This window comes from Camellia sinensis, chromosome 7 (genome assembly GCF_055761805.1).
Source record: "Camellia sinensis isolate YWXY chromosome 7, ASM5576180v1, whole genome shotgun sequence".
NCBI classification, from domain to species: Eukaryota; Viridiplantae; Streptophyta; class Magnoliopsida; order Ericales; family Theaceae; genus Camellia; species Camellia sinensis.
In genome coordinates, this window is record NC_138967.1 from 31,141,166 (window position 1) to 31,166,366 (window position 25,201).

The following is a 25,201-nucleotide window of genomic DNA, read 5'->3' on the forward strand; positions in this document are numbered from 1 at the left end:
AAGAAAAGAGGAAAGGAGAGAAGAAAACTAGTTTGGGAGAAGTTCGGCACGAATCCGGGTAGGACCAAAACTGAGCGGCTTCACCAAAATAGGCATCACTTTTTGCATAGTTGAAATTTTGATGCAAGGCTGCCACCATTTGAAATTTTACTTCCAGGGCTTCAATTTGGACACAAGAATGACCTGAAAAGGAATCCAGACAAAGGAGTTATGGCCATTCGAAGTTTGACCTGAAAAGCAGAATTTTGCCCGTCGACCAGAAAAATGGGCTGTCGATCAGAAAAGTAGCCAGTCGACCACAAAAGGTGGTCGGTCGACCAGAAAAGTGGTTGATAGGTCCCAAACTCAGATTTTTTGAAGATATTTTCCCTCCAACTGTCTTCCACAACCTCCAGCTGTCCTATAATCAGATATTTCGAACCAACTCTTGTATATTGCTATATATGAGGCATTTCACTCATTTTGGAAGGGGAGAACATTGAAGCAATTTTGGGAGCCTCTCTCTCTAAAAAATTACTCTCTCTCTAGAAATTTCAGAGCTAAATTTCAGGTTTTCCCTCTAGTTGGCTCTCCCTCTTGACCTTGTGTGCATGCAAGAGATATACTTGGAGATATACCTCTCCTTTGCCTAGGCATCCTTGATCAAACTTAACCACCATTGGGCTGAGGTTCTTTGAGGATCATTTGGAGCTCCTAAGGTGGTTTTAGCTCAGAATTTGGACCTGTTTTGCAGCTGTGCATCAAGGGTAAGAACTCTCTCCCTTTTAGCTTATTTTGCATGCTTGCTTGGCCATCTTTTCACACTACTTTGGGGCTTTTTTGGGGTTGGTGTTGAACTAAAAAAACCACTGTTTTCCTCTATTTTTCAGTCCTAAAAGTGTTGGTTTGTGCCTTATTTGGCTAGGGGGTGTTCTCCATTTTTCTTCCTTGGCTTGTGAGGCATTTTCAGCCATCTTTCACCACCTTTCAAACCAACCTTTTTTGGCCTTTAAACCACTGAATTCTAGAGGAATTTCAGTGGTGAAAATATAGTTTTGAGACCCCAAATAGGAGGGGGTAGTCCTCCCTCCTCTTGTCATGTTAGCATGTGTTGTTGGCCTCATACTTGAGCATGTTTTTCTAAAATCTCTTGAATTGATCTAAGCATGTTTTTGTGACTTTTTAAACATATTTTAGCTCTGTTTGTGGCTGGCTTGGCCACTCCTTGCATACTCCTTACACTTCTAGTGTAAACCTTGCTCACTAGCTTTGTATGCTTGCTATTTTAGCCCATAATTCTAGCATGTTTTGGCTCCACTCCAGCACATTTTTGGCCATTATTTAATATGCTTTAACTCTAGTTTTAGTTGCTTGGATCACTTGTTGCATGCTTCTTACACTTGTAGTGTAAATCCTCTTTGCTAGCCTTGCATGCCTAATGAGTTAGCTTGTTATTATAGCATGTGTTGGCTTAGTCTCAGCACATTTTTGGTGTTATTTTGACATGCCATAACTCTGTTTTTGGTTGGTGGAGCCACCTCTTGCATGCTTCATGTACTTGTAGTGCAATTGTGCTAAATTGCCTAACATGTGCTATTGTTTTGGCCTCTAAATCTAGCCATTCTTAGCTTATTTCAAGCATGTTTTAGAACTCCATTTGGGATGTTTTAGGACTGTTTTGGGCTGCCTTGGTCATATGACTCATGTTTTGTATAGCTATAGTGCAAATGCTTTGACTAGTCTTGAGTTTTGAGGTCCCTACCATGCTATACTTGTGATGTTTGCATGCCTTGGAGTCATTTGGCATGGAATTTCAAAGCTTATATCTTTGCCATACTCCCATGTTTATCACTCTTTAATTGTGTTTAAGGGTTGTGCCCTTATGCCTTGTTTGTGAGCTAATACGGGCGCATATTTTTCTTGCCATCTATGCTGCAAGTCTAGCATGTTTTTGCTACCATTTTGACCTGCCTTAGGTTTGTTTTGAGTGCATAAGGTCATTTGAGCATTGATTAGCATGGTTGTAGTGTAAAGCCCTTGACTAGCTTTGTATTTCAAGTCTCTTGGCATGCTTTATTTGAGCTATTTGCATGATATGGCATCATTTGGCATAGTATTTCAGACCTTATACTTCCATCATACACTCATATATATCGCTCTTTAATTGTGTTTGAGAGTTGATCCTTATGCCTCGTTTATGAGCCAATGCATGAACATCATTTTCTTGCTTTTCATGCTATCTTCTCGGTTCATTTTAGCCACTGTTTTGGCCTATTGTAGCTCTGTTTTGGGCTGGTTTGGTTGTTTAAGCTTGATATTGCATGCCCCTTGTGTTATGCTCTTTGCTAGCTTCAATGCTCTTGGCCCTTAGCATGCATTCCATGGTTTGTTTGCATGATTTCAAGGTCTTTAACATCTCATTTCAATGCTGAAATACATGCCATTGCCCTCCATTGTTTACTCCTTCATTCATTTTGAAAGAGGTCTTGAGCCCCTTGTTGGCTTGAGCATGGAATTGAGGCTCTCATGCCTAATGATTTTAGCCTTCTCTCGAGGGCTTCTACTAACCAAAAGCATGAGGCTTCTTTCATGCTTAAGGTACTTGTGGTTTAGACCATCTTTCCCATTAGAGGACAATCACATTTGGACAAATCAATTAAATGATTAATTGGTAAGCTTAAAATGTGTAAATAAAATGAGACCAAGTAAAACATATCAAGACAACATGCTTGAGTTGCATTGCATGTGTTTGGATCGGACGTTAATCCAAACACAAGGAATGTGACACGTTTCATACTCAAAGTGATGAAACGTGTAGCATTTCTTGGTCGCCGGCCCTCTGGATCAAGCATGATAGAGGTGGAGGCCCTTATGTGTTATTTGTGCATTCATTGACATTGACTTGTGCAAACTTGGTTTCTCGGCCATCATGCATTGCGATGCTCGGTTGGTGGCCCGAGAGTCGAGTACCGCACTCCCTTGAGCTTGAGAAATGATAGGGAGGGTGGTTGTGCACACATATCTTGCAAATACACTGCTATGCCTCTTCTTGTTCTCTACTGCAGCAAAACTGGAGCTTGGCAGATTTTCTGGTCGGCAGACCAGTAGAGGTGGTCGACCGACCACTTTTTCTAGTCTACAACCAGTTTTCTGGTCTACAGGTGGTCTACACCTCCCTTTACTGGTCGGCAGCCCACCAGGAGGTCCCCATGTTGGAGTAGAAGCTATTTGGAAGTTTGTGCAATTTTCAGAGATCAAATCAAATGCAAACAGAGGCAATTCTGGGCATAGCAGTGGATTTCCGAGTGAGAAACCATGTGCATGCATTATTCAACTTTCCAAAGCAGAGCTGAGTAGCGTAGTTTAATGCTTACTTGTTAATTAGCATGTTTATGTAATTTAATTAATTTGTTAATTAGTTAAAGTGATGTAATAATTAGTTGTAGCTAGTTATTCAATTTGTTGTGTAATAACTAGTCTAATTAGCTTAATTAGATTAGTTGTTTAGCTTAGCTTAGATTAGCTTAGCTTATTATTCGGACCCTCCGTCGAGAGGGAAAATGTTGTAATAAGTGTGCGTGTGTGTGTGAATGTCTTCCAACCCCACGTCTTTCTCCCTTTTATTTACCAGCTTTTGATGGTTAGTTTTAGGGCATGTTTCAATTAGCATACTTATGCTTTGCATGCGTGCATCATTCATTTGCCTTGCATACACCGGACTTGGCGCATCATTCAAATTGCATCGTATTTCAATACACTTTCTTGAATACATATATCAAATGTCGCATTCATATGCCATCTTAGAATATCCGAGCCTATTTAGCTGCATTTTGCATGCGTTGCATTAGGCATCTTAACATAGCTAGGATCATGCATTGATTTCTAACTAGTTTTCTTTCTTTGGCTCGGAGTACACTGTGAGTGTTTACGCTTTAGCATACTGCATGAGATGTGAGTGTTGCCATGTTAGCATGCTTGCCATGAGGCTAATTGCTTAAATGATTAACTGCATGAATGCCTGTGGGTGAAGGCTTCATTGCTTGAATTGGAATAATTCATCAAAATACGCGTTTTAAGCCCACTTGAGAGTGGAAAATCATGTTTTCTAAGCCCACTTAAGGGTAGAAAATCCGCGACTTAGCCTACTTGCGAGTAGCAACTTCCAAACCATTTGTGAAAAACAAACATGAGATGTTTTGTTCCAAATTGAGCAATTTAGTCTATATTTGTATGCTGTGCGCATCACGTAGTAAGGCTAGCTAATAAATCGGAATAAGAACCCATGTGTTTTTAAAAACAACATATCATGTTAAGTAGAGGCCGATCTTTGATCGGGCGAGCGGGGGTGGTCATTTCAGGACCTTCCCCTCTCGTACCCAAGTTCCCGAGCCGAGGCAACTTTAGTGATGACGAACACGTGGCTTAGGCACGAGTCAGGGTTTTCTAAATTTCCCAAAAACAAAATATTTAGGTGGCGACTCTGAAATCTGGCAAAGCAGTCCATGTTTGGCTCTTTTTGATTAAAATCATTTTTTCAAAACGATTTGCTGGATTTGGACTCTTTGGTGATTTATCAGTCTTACATTGCACGTTGTGAGATTAGATTCAGAATCGTGACAGGAGTCCGAACTGTAGTAGCTAGAACTACAATTCGTGCCCTCGCGTGCGGAGCGGAGTTCAGGCGGTCTACAGTTTCTGGCGACTTTGCTGGGGATTTAGAGTACTTGACTTAAACTCATGATATTCTGTTTTGTCTACACTTATGTGTTTTTTTGCATTGCATTTGCATATGTGCGCCTAAGTCACAGTGTCTACCATCTGCTATTCCTGAACAGTTTGCCCAAGGCTTGCTTGGAAAATCGTGCCATAAGGCTGACCGGTTACGGGTTCTGCCACGATGGCAACACAAACCTCGGTTTTCACCGAGGCACCCTTTTCGACCATTCGACCTAGTTGCATATCGGAAACCATAGTGACCATTCCAAATTAGGACATATTGTTTACCTGAATGTAGGTTGTTTGAAATCGCTGCGTGCATAATGAAACCCTAGCTCCTGCCAAAATAGGACAGGGAAACCCTACCCCACCATAGGGGTGTTTTGGCTCTTACTTGCGTAGTATGTGCTGTTAGAGTGCGTCTGTAAACACCCCATTTTTTACCATCCTCAAGACTTGGACGTCATCATTTGAACACTCGGTGATCATCCAGGTTCGTGTTCATTTTGAGATCCCGAAGGACTCGGCTACGCGCCTTGCCTTAGGATCTCTCGACTTGACTGTTTTGTGCTTGGTTGTGGGCCAAGGACTTGTGGTTTTCGCACCTGAGGGTAGGAAGTGGCTTGTTAGCCATCCCTTAAACCCACCGGCCGTGGCATGGAGCCACCAGCCTTGATTTCTGTCTACCGACCAATTGTCTGGTCGGTCGGCACGGAAATCTGGTCGATCGGCCATTTATTTGGCTGATTGTCCTTTTTTCTGGCCGGTACCTCTTTTTTACCTTTTCCAGGCATTGTGCATGCCAGTTGTGCCAGCTGGAGTGCACATACCAATTCTCCATATGTATGGAGGATTTGCACCCTTTGCTCTAGCTTCTTGAGGAAGCTTGACCCTTTGTCTTAGTTTCCTCAAGAAGCTTGGACCTTTGTCTTGGCTTCCTCAAGAAGTCTTGACCCCTTTGCCTTATCTTCTTTAAGAAGCCTTGACCCCTTTGCCTTAGCTTCTAAAAGAAGCTTAGGCCTTTGTCTTGCTCTATAAAGAAGGCCTCTCTTCTCCCTTGAAGAGGTTGAGCAAAAACCAGAGATATATGATATATACAACTTTCTCTCTCTATATCTCCCTCTCTCTCTCTTCATTTGTGTGTGTTAGAGGGCCTAAGAGTGAGTTTTGTTCTTAGTTTTGCACTAAGACAGCTAGTGTTACACCATACTTGGGTTGTTGAGGTGTTGGGAGGTTGTTCTTAGAGCCTTTAAGCTGGTTTTGATCAGAAAAGGGGCCTGAGGTTGCTGTTCTTCAAGGGTGAGCATAATTACTTTATATTCCCCATTCTTGCACTAGCTTTTAACCCACTTTGCATGCTGTTTTGAGCTTTGTGTATAACTGATAAAAGTTCTATTTTTTGATGTTTAAGATGTTTCATTAAGGTCATTTTGGTGTTGGGGGTCGACCTCCCTCTCTTAGGCCTTGTTTGGCCCCTTTTGTGCCTTCTTTGTTGAGCTTTGGAACCTTTTGTGTATTGGCCTTCTCACCACTAAAATCCAGAGGATTTTCAGTGGTGGTGAAGGGATTTTGAGGTCTTGTATAGGGGAGGGACACCCCTCTCCCTTTGTGTCTCATTTGTTCATGTCTTTGGCTCGTAAGGGTAGCATACATGCTTAGCTTTACTTAGCTCCATTTCAGAGGTTTTTAGGTGTTATTTGGTCACATTATACCTCTATTTTTGGTCGGATTGATGGTCCATTACATGCATCATACACTTGTCTAGTAACCCCCTTTATTGTCATAACATGTGCCATGCATTTGCCCCTCCATGCTTGCATGTTCTAGCTTGACTTCATGAAGCTTTTGGTCATATTTCATCATACTTGAGGTCTGTTGGGTACTGATTTGATCATGTTTGCCATGTTTGGTATAGCCACTATGCATTTTGGCTCGTGAGCCTTGAGTGTGTGAGTCATTAGCATGCTTTAGTTGGGTTGTTCCAGTGATTTGAAATAATTTTCCATGCTATTTCAGTCCATAATCCATGCTTGTATGCTTGCATTCATCATCCTTTCCATGCTTTGAAGAGGTGTTCTTTTGTGCCTTAAAATGAGTCATTGTGCATGCCTATGTGTTTGAGGCTTTGGGCTGCCATATCAGTGGGTTTTGGGGCTCCTTTTTGCATGTTAAAACTCTGTTTTGCATTGATTGATGGTCCACAAAGGGGGTTACTAAACAAAGGGGAATTTATAGTAGAGTGCCCTCTTTGTGGCCTTAAATTCCCCTTTGTTTTGCATCCATTTCTTAGCATGTTTTAATCATGATCTATGCATGCTTTAGTCTTGTTTTGGAGTGCCTTAGGGCTGTTTTAAGTCATTTTGGTCCTTTGGGGTTTGGTTGACATAGCTATGGTTTGGACCCCTTTGTTGGCTTCAAGTTTTGGTCATTGTTGCATGCCTTACTTGCATAACATGGTTGATTTGGCATCACCCTCTATACACTTTCAGAGTTTAACATGTTGGTCTAATGTCCATGTTTATCATCTTTTGAGTGTTCTTGAAAGTTACCTTTTGTGCCTTAGCTTTAGGCCCATTGGTGTACATGTTTGCATGAGCATTTATCTATCATTTCCATCACTTTTGGCCACTATTAAAGGCAAGGCTGAGGTCTGCCCTTTGCGGTTTAAGCCCACCATTACATGTTTGTTGCATGTTTGTTGCATATTTGGTTCATTGTGTGTTGTCACATGCTAATTCCATCGCATATTGTTGCATGTTTGGCACATTGCATACTTGCAGGATAGGTTGCACCGCATTTAGCATGCTTTGTTAACTTAGCCTCATGTTGCATACTTGAGCCGCATTGCATACATGCATTACATTTTGCTTGGTTTGGGGTGTCAAACAAGCATGAGGAATGAGATGTGTTCGTACTTAAAGTGACGAAACACGTCTCAATCCTCGGTTGCCGATGCCCTTGATCTCAACATGATAGGGCGTGAAGCATTCATTCGTTTTGTTGCATTCATTTACATTGATTGGAAAACTTGGTGCCTTTGACCATCATGCATCGAGATGCGTGATTGGTGGCCCGAGGACCAAGGGCCACGCTCCCTTGAGTCCATAACATGATAGGGAGTGTGGCCATGCATACATTGCTTTGAAATTTCTTTGCCATGCACTGTCTGTCCACTGCTGCAGGAAAAATAGGATTTTGCAGGAATAAATGGCCGGCCGGCCACTTTCAGTGTCGACCAACCATCAGAGTCCAGCCGGTGACCCAATTTATGGTCGATGATCACATTTACATGGTCGGTGGTGCTTTTCATTGGCCGATGGCATTCCAAAATGATCAGGGAATGGTTCAGAGGTGCCTCAAGCATTTTTACATCCCTCAGAGGTGCAGAATACTGCAAACAGAGGCAATAGTGGCATGGTAACTAGTTTCCGAGCAAGGCAAATCGAGCATGCATCATCTACGCATTCCGAGGCAGAGCTGCGGCGGACTCTTTAGTTTCATATTTAGGCTGTTTTTGTAATTAATTTGTTAATTAATTAGAAGTTTTGTAATAATTAATTAGCTAGGATAGTTGATTCATTATTTGGCCTGTATTATTCTTTCGGACCCTCCGAGCGAGGGCAATTGTGTAATAAGTGTGTGTGAGTGTGTGTATGTCTTCCAACCCCACTTCTTTCTGCCTTTTATTTACCTGCTTTCAATGGTTAGTATTAGGGCATATTTAAATTAGCATACCTTATGCTATGCATGCGTGCATCCATTCATTTGTATTGCATACACCGGGCTCGGCGCATCATACTAACTGCATGGTATTTCAATTCCAATTTGAATACATGTTATCTGTTGCATTTCATATGCCATGTTTAGAATAGCCGAGCCTATCTAGGTTGCATTTTCGCATGTGTTGCATTAAGCATTTCAGCATAGTTAGGATTCATGTATGTTCACTAACTAGTTTCTGTTTTGGCTTGGAGTACTCAGTAAGTTTTTATGCTTTAGCATCCTTGCATGCGTGTGAGTGTTTCCATGATAGCATGCTTTACCATGAGACTATGTTCTTATGTGATATAACTGCCTGAGTGCCTGGGGGTGAAGGTTGGGTCATTTGAATTGGAACAATGCATTGAATGCGAGTTTTAAGCCCACTTGAAAGTGGCAAAACCGCGTTTTCTAAGCCCACTTGAGGGTGGAAAAATCTGCATTTTAGCCTACTTGCAAGTAGCAAACCGTTTTAAAAAACAAACATGAAATGTTTTGTTCCAATTCAGGCGATCTAGTCTATACTTGTATGCTATGCGCATCACATAGTAAATCTAGGCTAATAACCGGAATAGGAACGCATAATGTTTTCAAAACTCGATATCATGGATAGTAGAGGCCGATCTACGGATCGGGCGAGCGGGGGTGCTCATAGCTGACCTTCCCCAATCGTACCCAAGTTCCCGAGCCGAGGCAACTTTGGTGATGACGGACACGTGGCCTTAGGCAACGAGTCAGGGTTTCCTAAATTCCCCCATAAAAAATATTTAGGTGGCGACTCTGTATTTGGCAAAGCAATCCATGTTTGGCACTTCTTTCTAAAAATCAGTTTTTCAAAACAATTTGTCGGATTTGGACTCTTTGATGATTCATTGGTCTTGCATTGCACTCTGCGAGATTAGATATAGGACCGTGACTATTTGAGTCCGAACTGTAGCATGAGGCCCACGGGCGCGTCTACAGTGTCTCTATAGGTTGTATGTATCAGTTGCAAGTCTGAGTATCAGCCTGAGGGTATCAGTTTACAGGCAGAATTTTGGGCAGAATTCAGTAAAGAGTGTAGTTATTCAGCTATGCTCATATCTGTTCTGGTGAAATCAAGCTAAGATGCTGTCTGTTTTCTTCTTTTGCAGGGTAGTCCTAGAACCATAGCTTCAGAAGGCTCCAATATCCCCCGGGTACATTGGACTTGTGTTGATAGACTTTGTCAGGTCAGAGATTTAGTTCAAGGGCAACTGGTGTTTCCTTCATCAGCGGTAAGGCAAAGAAAGGCCAGTCACGGCTCACTGGTTCATCTGATCTAGCAATCACCAGTCACATCACCTTTGTTCAAACTCAGCAGACTGTGACGGCACAGAGTCCGGAAAAAGTTGTGGCCATGACAGCGACATTAAACCAGGGAATCCCCATGCATGGTGAGACCAATGCTGAAATGCAATGCCCATCTGGGGCACCAACCACATATCCAGTCTTGGGACCCCAGCCGAACTTGGACCCACTCCCGCCAGCCGAATATTTGCATGGTCTGAATCTCCGAGAAGGGTTGGCTCAAGCCCGAGCTTTTAGACCCTTGGCACAGCCTACTGAGAGGCTTTATCCCCTTGATACTACTGATCTTGATTTGAGCTCGGAGAAAATTGTGAACCTTGAGAATCAGGTCAAAATGGCACAAGGCCTTAACTTCATTCACGACATTAAGGATGGGTATACCGAGGTAGCCATAAAGCTCCTAGATAGATTCAGAATGCCATATATTGACCGTTTCGATGGGTCTGGAGATCTTATGGTACATATCCGGCTTTTTGTGGATATCTTGAAACCGATGGGTCTGACTAAGCCCCATAAACTCTCTCTGTATGCCAGAACCCTGTTGGGTGCAACTGCCACTTGGTATTGGAGGATATAGTGAAGCAAAATTGGGAGAAATTGGCCGAGGTCTTTGTTGATCAGTATTCTTACAACACCCAGGTTGAAATGACCTTGCAAGAGCTTAAAGCAACCCGCCAGAACCCAACAGAGCCTTTTGTGGAATTTGTTGCAAGGCAAAGAACAAAGGCAGCACAGATGACAAATCACCCTTCTGAGAGGGACCAAGTGCGGATAGTGGTGCAGAACCTTGAGCCTGATATGCTGCAAAAGTTAATAGTGGCACCGCTATATACTTTCAAAAGTTTACATGAACTGGAGGTTCAGATCGAGAATGCGTTCAGCAGAGGGATTATTCTCAGAACAAGTAAACCAGTAAGGAGGGTTTCTGTCGAGAGTACCAATGCTAGCGGTAGCACTGTTCCCAAACCCACTAAAATCAATACAGTCGCTATAGCCGACCCTTTTGCCAAGGCCAGCCTACAAATAGCCAGCCCAGCCCGAGCTCAGGGTAGATTTTTCACTCCTCTCCATATGAGCCTAACCAGTGCACTAAAAGTCCTGATGGAAAGAGGGTATCTCAAACCCCTTAATCCTCAACCTTTGCCTGACCCACTCCCTGCCAGACATAACCCCAGCAAATACTGCATGTATCATCAGTAACATGACCATGGCACCGATGGTTGCTACCGCCTTCGCCATGAGGTCGAAAATCTCATAGACAACTGGACGATAGCTCCACCTCAAGACCCTAATGACCAAGTATCTCATCCACATCCTGATCTAATCCATACACTGCTACCCACCTACAATCCTGGTGTATACACCCCGACTCATCTACCCAAGCCTGAGGTGTTTATCCCAGGCAGCTTGGACTTAAGCATGCTGAATGCGCTCGAACCCCAATCATCCTAAACAGATGAATCCACTACTTCTAAGCTGGGGAGCATGATTGAAGATTTGCAAAGAACTGTGGCAGATTTAGTCTTTGGGATTTTAGCTCCATCATCGACCCATCACGGGCCATAAATTTCAATCCAAAAGGCTCCTCAATATTGGCGCGAGCTGCAATTGAAAAGGGTCAACCTGAATCCATCTCAGACCTGGGTGGTGGCATGTCGGCAACAACTAGGCTTCGCTCTGATATAGCGACCCAATCCTTTGGCTCTGATATAGCGACCCAATCCTTTGGCCAAGCTGAGGCAAGTGGTAAGAACAAGGTAGGGGCAGGCATTGGTCCCTATGAACACTTTCAGTGGGTTGTTGAGGCTTTGAAAGCCGAAGGGCTGAATAAACAGCAAGTGATTGTAGTTGTTGCAAAGATTGTGGATGGCACTTTTACCACTCAGAATGAGAGCAGTTTGAATCAAGGGGCAAGCTGGGAGAAGGGCCGTCATACCAGGAACGTTCCTTTTGTCTCTAATCCTGCACTCGGAAGAGATCAGCAAACCCAGTCAGTGCCTACCAATCCCTTTGCTGGTGCATCCAGCAAAAATCTACAAACCTCGAAATACCAACCCCGAGGTCGGAGGGTATTCAATCCCCTCTACATGACTTTGTCCAAAGCTTTCCAAATCCTTATAGGACAAGGTCATCTCAAGCCCCTGGAGCCGCGACCATTACCAGACAAACTTCTTTTTTCCCATAACCCGGCCAATTACTGTGCCTTCCATCAACAAACCGGTCATGATACTAATAGTTGTTTTCGTCTTCGCCACGAAGTACAAGATTTGATTAATAACAAGGTCATCGCCGCACCAAGTCCTGCAAAGTCTATCGGCACTGGATCGATGAATGTGGGGGATAATGTGATCTGACCGGGGAATGAACCACCTGCGGATGGCACCAAGTTTACTCTAGATGTGGTGTATGGCATGCACTGTTTTGAGCATTTTGCGAATGCTGTTTATTTTACTTTCTGACTTAGGTATTGGGTCAGTCTTGTTGTGATGTATTGAGTTAGTCTTTTTGTACTGAGTTAGTTGAGTCTGTCTTGTTGTATCAAGTCAGCCTTGTTGTGTTAGAGTCAGGTGATTTCGGGGTTGTTACCTCGGACATCATTATCTTGTTTTGTATTTGTCTTTTACACCCTTTCTTTTGAGTTTGTTTCTGCCATGGAGCCAGTTACGCTAGAAGATTTGAATGAAACGGCAGTGATTTTCACGCTATTGTGTTTGTTTCTGCCTTGGAGCTAGTTGTGCCAACAAATCTGAATAAAACGACAGAGTTTTTCACCTACTTTTCTGTGCCTTGAAATCATTGCATTGACCTAAGTTTTTCAAAACTTTTTGAACAATGTATTGAAAACAAAGAGGAATGAATTCCTCGGGATTTGTAAAAATTTGATCAATTGAGAGAAAGAGAGGCGTGCTAAGCCCTTAATGAATGAGATCATGCTTGTGAATGTGAGTACTGAGAAGGATCCTGGCTTAATCCAGATCGGTTCTACATTGTCTTCACGAGCGACTAGTCGCTTTCTTAAAAGATTTTGAAAAATATTTTGCGTGGTCCTGCGAAGACCTATGTGGAATCCCTCTTGAGATTGTGCAGCTTAGAATCGCTCTCACCCTCAAGACTCAACCATTTTTCTTTCAAACCTTGAACTTTAACTCAGAATGTTCAACGGTCAACCACAATGTGAGGCTTGTATGGCCAGATTCGAAGCAACCCTTGAACTAGGGGCAAAAAAATGTCAGATGTGCTCGAAGAGTCAAAAATTGAGACATTTCTCAAGCTAATGAAGATCGGCAAGAATGCCAAATCCCAGAAGGGAGGAAAGAAGAAAGTATTGCTGAAGGAAAACCGAGTTTCTATCCACAACATCGGGGGCAATTCAGACCCAGTTGGATGGACTCCTACATCATCATCAAACAGCAGCCATTCTCTTGGATTTAGATGGCTTCGAGATCTCAAACCGATCAACATGGACAAAGCTGCGCTTTTACCCTTGAGAGGCTCGCTTGGCCGAAAACCCAGAAAGGCGACCCAGGCACAAGTTAGAGCAAGAAAAAAAAGAAAAATGAAAAGAAAGCAAAAAGAACAAGAAAGAAAGAAAAGAAAAGAAGAAAGAAATGAAAAGAAATGAAAAGAATTGAAAAGAAAAAAAGAACATAGCTCGCAAGGTTGAAAACCCCGGAATGGTAGCCTTGGCAAAAGTTAGAGCGTAAAAGGAGAGGTTAATACCCGAGTGTACGTTAACCCCAAACTACGTAAGGCTTGATTCCCATTTATGGGATATGTAGGCAACTTCATTCCGAAGTCCAGCCATAAACACTTCCAAATCGACTGTGTCCATGTAATGGTTCTGATCATCTTTGTCTTCTTTGTATCCGAGAGTTCGGTTGTGATTGTCACTTTGAGGACTGATTACAGTACACTGTGGTGCCATTAAGACAAGGGGCAACTTTCCGTCGCCATGCAGTGCCATTTAGACAAGGGGCAATTTTCCATTGTTTTGGATCTGAGGTTGTGCGTCTCAAGAGTAAATTCTGTGTTGGTTGAGCAGTGGCCATTTGTAAAAACAGTTTTTGAGATTTTTTAATGAGGTTGACTAATTTTCTCTTGAAAATTATTCCATTTTTCCAAAACTAGACCATTTCTTGGACCCGAAAAAGGAAAATTTTCAGTGCTCATAGCCTGAATTGCATGATTTCAAATCAAAAAGTTGAACAAGTATGTCAATATAACTCTCATATTGGTCAAAATTGTTTTAGTAGAAAGCCAAAAAAAAAAAATGGTCAAAATGATGAACTAGGGTCACAGTTGAGTCAGGTGTTCTGTCTTTTCCCCGTTGTCAACATACTTTCCAGAAAGGGCACTCTACTTGCCAGAAAGGGCACTCTACCTACCAGAAAAGGGCACAACTGAAGCTAACAGCAAAGGGCCGAAAGCTCTCTCATCCTCCGAGCAGCGAGGTACCAAGTCAAGTGCGAAGCACGAACTAGAAAGGGAGTATGATATTCCACTCCCTTATCCGAAAAGGTCTGGTCACATCCGAACTGGCCAAGGGCATCATTAACCGATGTCAGCTGTAGATTTGCTACACACCCAGTTATAGCCCAACCCCTCTGTGGGAAAGTTCACTGTTGTGAGCAGAAGAAGAAGAAGAATCTAGCGGAATGCTAGGGGCAAGAGCCCGCAACTTCCTGTTTATCCATCAACCATCTAGGGGAGGGATAAAAAATAAGAGAGATTGAAGAATAGAGAGACGTGCGCTGAGAGAAAAAGTGAGAAAATGGCTTATTTCAGAGAAAAAGAGATTGAGTGCCAGAGTGATGTGAGAATCACAGATGAGAAAGGGTGGGAAGCACTACCCGAAGAAACAGGTTCCTTGTGAACTGAGAAGGCTCCCACTGGTGGTACACATCTGAGTGTTGTGTTTGTTGTTTTGGTTTGTTTCGATTCTTGTTTTGAGTCGTTTTGAGTGTCAATAGATGTGTTTAGGTTGTTTACCCTGTCTTTCCTCTTTGTTGAGTCATTTTGGCTGCGGTCAGTCGTAGGCTCAATACTCGGTTTAGAACTCATTTCTTATTTCATTTCAAAAACAAATCGTTTTGTGCTTAAAATAGTTGTGACATTCTCCACATTTGTACAAAACAAGATTCTTTCTTTCATAAACCGCAGGGTTCAACCCAGGTCATGTGAGAACAGTAGAACAAGGACCTATCTGAAGCTATCTAGGTTTCAGGCTGCAAAGCAAAAGAAAATAGGGAAAATCTTGAGCATTTGAGTGTGTTTCACCTTCAGAAAATTCTGAGATTGCATTCCATACCTACCTTTTCAGGCCTTGTCAATGCTCTGACGTATGAGTGTGCCTCTACCTCAAGCTCAAGTTCAAGCCTATTTCAATGCTAGAATGGCGATCAAAAGTGCTCTCCCTGAATACCATTCCTTGCCAGAGGTATCTTGGCTGTGTTTGCAATGAGTTCCTAGGAGACCAACTGCGACGGTGGAAACTAGAGTTCGAATGGCTGTTGCCTAGAACGCAAAGGTTCGGGATTTCCGAGACTAAAGTCTGGTTTAAATACCCAGGGGTGTATCCCCGGCTTGAAATCTGTATGGAAGCCCCATAGGTTGAGATAGCATGTGTGCGCCTCAATTCTGGATACTGAACCAACCTAGTCTGTCACCCCGTTGGAGAATAGGGAAAGTTGTGAATATGATTAGGAAGAAAAGCGACATTCGTGGCTTCTACATGCAGAGGTTGTCCCTTGTAAGCATTTCAAGACCTTTGTACTGTGAGTTGAAGGTAAGAGTTCAAAAAATGCAAGGGGAGATCCCCGTCAGAGTAGAGCGATTCATCGCCACTCACCCCATGAGGTGCTTGCTAAAGCGCCGCTTTGTTTGTTTATTGCATTCCCTAGACATCATGCTCTACATTGCTCATAACATGTATCATATCATCACACATATTGCATAAATGCATCTTGTACTATACTTATTCTTGTTGTCGCATAGAATGTACACGTTACATTGGATGTACGTCGTTAATCCTTTTGCGTAGAGTATGTACATTGCATGGAGCATGTTTTAACCTTGCTTGCAAAGAATGTGCACTTCTCACCCTGGCATGAAATGCGCAACTTAATGTTGCATGGAGCATACATTTCTTGCGCTTGCCTTGCTATGCATGTCTCACGTGCATTGTTATGCACCTCTCCACTTGCGTTGTCACGCACATTCCATTTGCAGTGTTATGCACCTCTCCACTTACGTTGTCATGCACGTTCACTTACATAATGCACCTCTCTACTGGCGTTGTCACGCATGTTCCACTTGCATTGTTATGCACCTCTCCACTTGCGTTGTCACGCACGTTCCTCTTGCATTGTTATGCGTCTTTTCACTTGCATTGTCACGCACGTTCTACTTGCGTTGTCACGCACATTTCACTTGCATTGTTATGCGCCTCTCCACTTGCGTTGTCACGTACGTTCCACTTGCATTGTTATGCACCTCTCCACTTGCGTTGTTACGCACGTCCCACTTGCATTGTTATGCGCCTCTTCACTTGCGTTGTCACATACGTTCCACTTGCATTGTTATGCACCGTTCCACTTACATTGTTATGCACCGTTTCACTTGCATTGTTATGCACATTCCCCTTGCATTGTTACGCACCGTTTTGCTTGCATTGTTATGCACGTTTCACTTACATTGTTTTGCACGTTCCAGTTGCATTGTTATGCACCGTTTCACTTGGATTGTTATGCACATTCCCCTTGCATTATTATGCACCGTTTTCCTTGCATTGTTTTACACGTTCCAGTTGCTTTGTTTTGCACGTTTCACTTGCATTGTTTTGCACATTCCACTTGCATTGTTATGCACGCGCTAGTTGCATTGCTACGCACTGTTCTACTTGCATTGTTATGCACGTTTCACTTGCATTGTTTTGCACGTTCCAGTTGCATTATTATGCACATTCCAGTTGTATTGTTATGTACTATTCTACTTGCATTGTTATGCACCATTCCACCTGCATTGTTATGCACCGTTTCACTTGCATTGTTATGCACATCTCTCATGCATTGTTATGCACCTTTCTATTGGCATCATATGTGCACGCGTTTATTTTGTATTGAAATTGTATCTTGATGTAACATTGAACATGTGTTTCTACTATATTGTACCTGTTGAGTTTCTTTCTTATGCAGGCACGATATTATATGTATGGTTCATTTAGAGGAATTCCGAGTAAAACCATTCCTCTCCCTCATCCCGTTGGTTAGAGACATCTGGGTACGCCCGGTTTTTATACTGGCACCTTGTTAGAAGCATTGGGACGCACTCCGATGTTTATGCAACTCTTCAGTGCTTTCATTGCTTGTCTCTCCTCTCTCGTGTGTGATACGCTGAGAGGTACTTTCGTTTCCTCTCTCGCATGTGATACGCTGAGAGGTGCTTCCTTTTCCTCACTCGCACTGTCTTGTGCACCCTCTAGTCCAGGAGACCTTAAATCCTCTAAGGTGCAATTCCTTTGGTGTTTGTCGTGCCCGAACGACTTTCGGTGGTCTGGTATAGCCACCTGCCTATGTTTGTTGTGAGTTCCTAAGAGATCAACTGAGACGGTGGAAACTAGAGTTCGAATGGCGGATGCCTAGAACGCAAAGGTTTGGGATTTCCGAGACTAAAGTCTGGTTTAAATACCCAGGGGTGTATCCCTAGCTTGAAATCTATATGGCAGCCCCATAGGTTGAGGTAGCGGGTATGTGCCTCAATTCTGGATACTAAACCAACCTAATATGTCACCCTGTTGGAGAATAAGGAAAGCTGCGACCATAGCCAGGGAGAAAAGTAGTACCTGCGGTTCAACCGAGAAGAAGGGGGAAGGTCCCCAGCAGCATGAGGTAGGTCATTGCCAATTGCCCTTGTAAGGTACCTTCACTTCCTAACTACTACATCATCTAGTATGTCTATTGCATTGCATATAGAATCCATCGCATGCATTTACTGCATTATCTGTTTTATCGCCTGCATCCTTTCCATGTTAAGCTTAGTCTTGTATGTGCTCATACATTTCCTTCGTTGAAGCATGGTTCTGTGATTATGTGTACGCGCCTATTCCACTAAGAGAATTGTGGTCTGAGGGTGTCGGCACCTTTTCTGTGTTAGACGTGGTCTGTTTTGTGCCCATACCTTTACTAGGTGGAAATGTGGTTTGGCCGCGCGCCTTATTCACTGCATTCACTTCATCTACTGCATCTATTGCATCGTAGTTTGTTTTGTTGCATCCAGCATTTAGGATCACGATCTTTTCTCAGCAGGTCGTTCCTCACTTATATCATGCCACCCAATTACTTGTATTTTGTGGTCTCTTTGAGAAATACATAGTTTTGCATGTGCTCGCACCCCTTTCACGTTGAAACACAATTCTGTTATATGTATGCATCCATGCTGCGTTGAGGCCAATATTGAGGATGTAGGCATTTAGCCTGTGTTAGGCGTTGTTCGGCTCGTGCCCATTTGTTTTCTGTGGTAAACGTAGTTTGATTTTGTATCTCCATCCCTTTATGATATTTGTGTGGTTTTGCACTGTTTGTGTGTAGACACCCCATTTTTGACTGACCTTAAGACTCAGACGTCAGCAACTGAGCGCTTGGTGATGTTGCATATTATGCTCGTTCTGAGGTTGCGGAGTCTCGGTTGCGAGCCTTGCCTCCGGACTTCGGGGCTCTTTTGTGCTTTGCCTCGATTTACCAACCAGGTCTTGCTTTCTCTGTTTTCTCTTCCCGAAGGGAGGGAGAGGTCTCATAGACCATCTCTCAGTGGCCGTAGGCTACGTTTCGTGGTCGTAGGCCATTTTTTCCCGTTTGGAGCCCAGTTTTTGGTTTTCGGAGCCGTCGGCCGTGTGCCTCAGTTTGGGACTGCTTAACTACTTCCGTTTGCTCTGATTTTTGGCACACCCCTTATTTCCTCCCTTTAGAGGGACACTGTGGCCCGGGAGACCACCTTCGTGGTCATACGCCACTTCCGGTGCCTAACAGCCTGTTTTCGGAGCCCCGGACTGCGCTTTTTGGCCCCCAAACCCTCGTTTTGCATCCGTCTTGGTCCATTTTTGGTAAGGACCCTATTTTCATTGTTAGAGAGGTGATAGTATGGTGGGAGGCCACCTTTTTCCCTTGGAAACCAGTTTTTTCTTTTTCTCTCTCCTAAAGCTGATTTTTCTGACAGAAAGCTGGTTTTTCTCACTTTTGAGCCACAATTTCTGGCTTTTTATACCACCATTGTGTTGTGCTCATCTGGGAGGCCACCAATATGGGTAGGCCGACCAGTAATTCTTCTTGACCCTTTTGAACCTTGCTAAAAAGTTGGTTTTTCTCTCTCTTGGGTCACATTTTCTAGTTTTCCACCATACAGCTGTGTTGCACTCTTCTGGGAGGCCACCAATCTGGGGTGACCAACCAGCATTTCACCTTGAACCTTTTGACCCCTGGTCGGCCGACCAGGGGGAGTGGCCGGCCGGCCACCTTAGCTGGTCGGCCAGCTTTCTGCTTTTTGCTCTTCTCAAGTGCAACACAGTTGTGCCAGCTGCGAAGCATTTGACCCACTGTTCGAGATTTTGACCATCTTTTTGATCCTTTTTAGTTGGTTTTGACCCCCTTGCTTAGCTTCTTGGAGAAGCTTGACCCTTTTGGTTAAGCATCTTTGAGAAGCTTTGAACCCCTCTTAAGGCTTCTCCAAGAAGCCTTGGCTCTTCTCCTCTATAAAACCAACACTACCCCTCCATTTGCAAGGGTTAGAAAGTTTAGTCAAGGCATATACACTCCACCCTCCATAGCCTTCTTCTTCAAAGCTCCAAACCCTAATATTCTTGCACCATTTGCACTACACCTCATAGCCTACCACCTCCACCATCCATCCAAGCATCTTGGAGCTGATTTTCAAAAGTTGAAGAACTCCTTTCTTGGTCCAGAAGCTGCTGGAGTCATTGTCTATAAGGGTGAGTCTCTATTTCCCCCATTTTTGCATTATTTTTCTCCATTGATTAGCCTTGTTTGCAAGCATTTCTGGACTTTGTCATAAACTGAAAAGTGTTTTCTTTTGAGCTCCTCTTGAAGTTTGATTAAGGACACTTTTCTGTTTGAGGCCATCTACCTCCTTGTACGCTCTATCCCTCTTTGTAGGCTTATTTTGCATCATATCTTAGCTCTACTTGTGAGTATTTTCGAGATTTTCCATAAACTAGAAAAAGTCTTGCTTTTATCTTTTAAACATGTTTGTTTAAGGACTCTTTTCTGTTTGGGGTCATCTTCCCTCTTCCATGCTTCATTTCCTCATGTTTTGAGCCTTACATTTGAGCATTTGCATTGGCCTTGGTTTGGCCTTTTAGCCACTGAAATCTAGTGGATTTTTAGTGGCTTAGATGTGTTTTTGAGCTTTAAAATCAGAGAGGGGTGACCCTCTCACCCCTTGTTCTCTTTACTAGCATTGTTGGCCTTCCAAAGGGGCTCCATCTTGCATGTTGTGAAGTCATATTTCAAGCCCTATTTTGTGAGTTTTAAGGTCTGCCTTAGCTCTGTCCGGAGCCTCTTTGACCATATTTTATGTCTATGATGCATGTGTAGAACAATCCCATTCAAGGCCTTTCAAAGGGACCTTTCATTGCATGCTTCCTAGACCAATTTTAGGCTCTTTTTGGTGGGTTTTAGGGCTTTCATAACCTATTTCTAGAGGTGTTTTTGCCATCATTGATGTCTATCATGTATGTGTAGAGTAACCCTCTTATTGGCCTTTCAAAGGAGCCCATCATTTTTGCATGCATTGACTGAGTTTCAGTGGTTATTTGGACATATTTTGACATGACATACATATTTTTTTGGCTGGTTGGGTGAGCCCTCATCTGATTCATATAGTTGTAGAACAACTCATGGTTCACTAGCTTTCTTTGCATGCTTTGTTGGACCTTGATTTTAGCACATTTTGGCCATATCTTAAACTGATAATGTGCTTATTTTGGACTGCCCTAGTTCTGTTTTTTGGGTCTTGTGGTTGAATGATGTTAGTTTTGCATGCTTGTAGTTCAAGGTCCATGCTTAGCTTTGAGTTTTGAGATCCATTCCATGCAAATACTGAGGTATTTTCATGCCTTGGGGTCATTTTTCATCAAATTATAGAGCTTGTATCAATGCCAGATTGCCATGTTTTGTACTTTTTAAATGCGTTTGAGAGTCGGGCTTGTATGCCTCGTTTACCAACCATTGAACGAGCTCCATTTCGTTGCATTCTGAGCCATCATTTTAGGCCATTTCCTCACTGTTTCAGACCTGCCTAAGGTCTATTTGGGGTTGGTTTTGCCATTGGTGCATTGCTTTGGGTACCTCTAGAGTAACGCATTTCACTAGTTTCGGTACTCGGGCCCCCTAGCTTGCATTGTGTGCCTTATTTGCATGTTTCGGGACCATATTTCATGCTGTTTCAGAGCTGTAATTTATGTTATTCCATGCCATCTTTCATCCCTTGCCATGCTTTGGTAGAGTGGCATTCCATGCCTTAGGTTCGGTCCTTGGTATTCGTGCATATGTGCACACATTTCAGTTGTCTCATTTTCATCTAATGGCCACTGATGTGAGTGTGGTCGAGCTCCACTCATGTTGGTGTAAGTCCATCATGCATTGTGTATGCTGAGTTGCACGTTAGAGCATTGTGTATGCCATGTTACATCGAGCATTGTGTAAACCATTTCATAGCATTGCGTATGCTAGGTTGTATGTTAGTGGCATTGTGTATGCCATCTCATTTGCATTGTGTTTGGGATAGGAGTTAGCCCAAGCACGGGAAACGAGGGACGTTTCATACTCCGAGTGACGGAACGTGTCTCAATTCCCGGTCGCCGACACTCCGGATTACCCATGATGGAGTTTAGGTCTTGTTATGTTTATATGTGCATTCATTTCACATCTAGTCGTGCATTTCGACTCCTCGGCCATCATGCATCGAGATACATGATTGGTGGCACGAGGATCGAGGACTACACTCCTTGAAGAGTAGTCATGCATACATATGTGAAAATACTTTGCCATGCCCCTTTCTTGCTCTCTGTTGCAGCAAATCAGAAATCAACAGCCTTCTGGAGCTTCGCACAACATTCCGGGATTAAGTGTAAACAGAGGCGAATCGGGGCATCGCAATGGATTTCCGCGCCAAGCAACTCAAGCATGCATCTTTCATCATTCAGAATAGAGCCAAGGCGGTCCATAGCTTGCATGCTAATTTACTTGCTTTCCTAGTTAAACTATTAATTAATTAGGGTTTTGTACTTATTCGGACTGTAATTATTATTCAGACTGTATTATTTATTCGGAGCCTCTGAGCGAGGGCACAATTGTAATAAGTGTGCGTGCGTGTGATGTATGTCTTCCAACCCCACGTCTTTCTCCCTTTTATTTACCCGCTTATGATGGTTAGATTAGGACATGTTTCAATTAGCATACTTATGCTTACATGTTTGCATCATTCATCTGTATTTCATGCATCGGGCTCGGCGCATCATACTAACTGCATTGTATTTCAATTCCGAGTTGAATACTTGTTAGTTGTAGCATTTCACATGCCATACTTAGAATAGCCGAGCCTACTATAGTTGCATTTTGCATGTGTTGCATTAAGCATTTCGGTATATTAGGATCATGCATGATTTCTAATCCGCTTCTGTTTTGGCTTGGAATACTCGGTAAGTTTTATGCTTTAGCATCCTTGCATGTGTGAGTGACTGCCATGATAGCATGCTTACCATGAGGCTATTTGCTTATGTGATATACCTGCCTGAATGCCTGTGGGTGAAGGTTGGGTTATTTGGATTGGAACAATTCATTGACTGTGAGTTTTAAGCCCACTAGATAGTGGCAAAACCATGTTTTCTAAGCCCACCTGAGAGTGGCAAATCCACATTTTAGCCTACTTGCGAGTAGCAAACCGTTTTTCGAAACAAACATGAAATTTTTTGTTCCAATTCGGGCGATCCAGTCTATACTTGTATGCTGTGCGCATCACATAGTAAATCTAGGCTAATAACCAGAATAAGAACGCATAATTTTTTCAAAACTAGATATCATTGTTAGTAGAGGCCGATCTTTGATCAGGCGAGCGGGGGTGCTCACGAAGTGACCTTCCCCAATCGTACCCAAGTTCCCGAGCTGAGGCAACTTTGATGATGACGGACACGTGGCCTTAGGCAAACGAGTCTGGGTTTCCTAAATTTCCCAAAACAAAATATTTAGGTGGCGACTCTGTATCTGGCAAAGCAGTCCATGTTTGGCACTTCTTTCAAAAAATCTATTTTCAAAAACGATTTGCCAGATTTGGACTCTTTGATGATTCATCGGTCTTGCATTACACTCTGCGAGATTAGATACAAGACCATGACTTTTGAGTCCGAACTGTAGTAAGCCCATATGAACAAAACGGGATCTCCCTCCCGGGACATTCGGGAACGTCTACATTGTGGTTTGATTATTTCATTACATTGTATATCATTACATTGTTTTGTTTTGTTATATTGTGTATCATTTGCATTCTGCCCCTGAACTACGCTTGTTTGATTCCTTGCAAAGGGATATGTAGGCAGCCTGCAAGCGTAACCATTTATTTATCTGTATTTTGTTTGTTTGTCCAAGTCTTCGGCCTTGTCAAAAATGAGTCATCTCTGGGCTTTGAAATTCACTCACGTCATTTCAATACTTCCGAGCTCTGTCACAGAGGGGCAACTGTAGACACCCTATTTTTGACTGTCCTTAAGACTTGGGCGCTACTAATGGTTTACTTGGTGATGAAAGTGGTGTAGTGTAAAGGTTCGATTTCTTCGGCAAGAGGAGAGTCAAATCCTAACTTCATAACCCTTTTGGATTGAAATGATCTTCATCAAAAGATTTTAGACCTTGAAACCCTCTCTTTCAAAATGTTTTGGAAATAAAGTTCCTACGATGTTCTGAGACTCGCATTTCATTAAATGTTGCGCTTTTCGATAAATCGAGCAAGGACAAAGTGGAAATGAATGAAAGAGAGGTGAAATCTTTGAAAAATCTTTCAAAACACCTTGTTTAGGGGTTTGGAGTTGAAGAAAAGAGGAAAGGAAAGAAGAAAACTAGTTTGGGAGAAGTTTGGCATGAATTCGGGTAGGACCAAAACTGAGCGACTTCACCAAAATAGGCAGCACTTTTTGCACAGTTGTAATTTTGATGCAAGGCTGCCATCATTGGAAATTTTACTTCTGAGGCTTCAATTTGGACACAAGAATGACCTGAAAAGGAGTCCAGACAAAGGAGTTATGGCCATTTGAAGTTGGACCTGGAAAGTAGAATTTTGCCTGTCGACTAGAAAAATGGGCTGTCGACCAAAAAAGTAGCCAGTCGACCACAAAGGTGGTCGGTCGACCAGAAAAGTGGCTGACAGGTCCCGAACTCAGATTTTTGAAGATATTTTCCCTCCAATTGTCTTCCACAACCTCCAGCTGTCCTATAATCAGATATTTCGAACCAACTCTTGTATATTGCTATATATGAGGCATTTCACTCATTTTGGAAGGGGAGAACATTGAAGCAATTTTGGGAACCTCTCTCTCTAGAAATTTCAGAGCTAAATTTCAGTTTTTCTCTCTAGTTGGCTCTCCCTCTTGACCTTGTGTGCCTGCAAGAGATATACTTGGAGATATACCTCTCCTTTGCCTAGGCATCCTTGATCAAACTTAACCACCATTGGGCTGAGGTTCTTTGAGGATCATTTGGAGCTCCTAATGTGGTTTTAGCTCAGAATTTGGACCTGTTTTGCAGCTGTGCATCAAGGGTAAGAACTCTCTCCCTTTTAGCTTATTTTGCATGCTTGCTTGGCCATCTTTTCACACTACTTTGGGGATATTTTTGGGGTGGTGTTGAACTACAAAAGCCTCTTTTTTTTCCTCTGTTTTTCAATCCTAAAAGTGTTGGTTTGTACCTTGTTTGGCTAGGGGGGTGTTCTCCCTTTTTGTTCCTTGGCTTGTGAGGCCTCTCGAGCCATCTTTCACCACCTTTCAAACCAACTTTTTTTGGCCTTTAAACCACCAAATTCCAGAGGAATTTTTGTGGTGAAAATGTGGTTTTGAGACCCCAAATAGGAGGGGGTAGTCCCCCCTCCTCTTGTCTTGTTAGCATGTGTTGTTGGCCTCATACTTGAGCATGTTTTTCTACAATCTCTTGACTTGAACTAATCATGTTTTTGTGACTTTTTAAACATGTTTTAGCTCTGTTTGTGGCTGGCTTGGCCACTCCTTGCATACTCCTTACACTTGTAGTGTAAACCTTGCTCACTAACTTTGTATGCTTGCTATTTTGGCCCATAATTCTAGCATGTTTTGGCTCTACTCTAGCACATTTTTGACCATTATTTAACATGCTTTAACTCTGTTTTT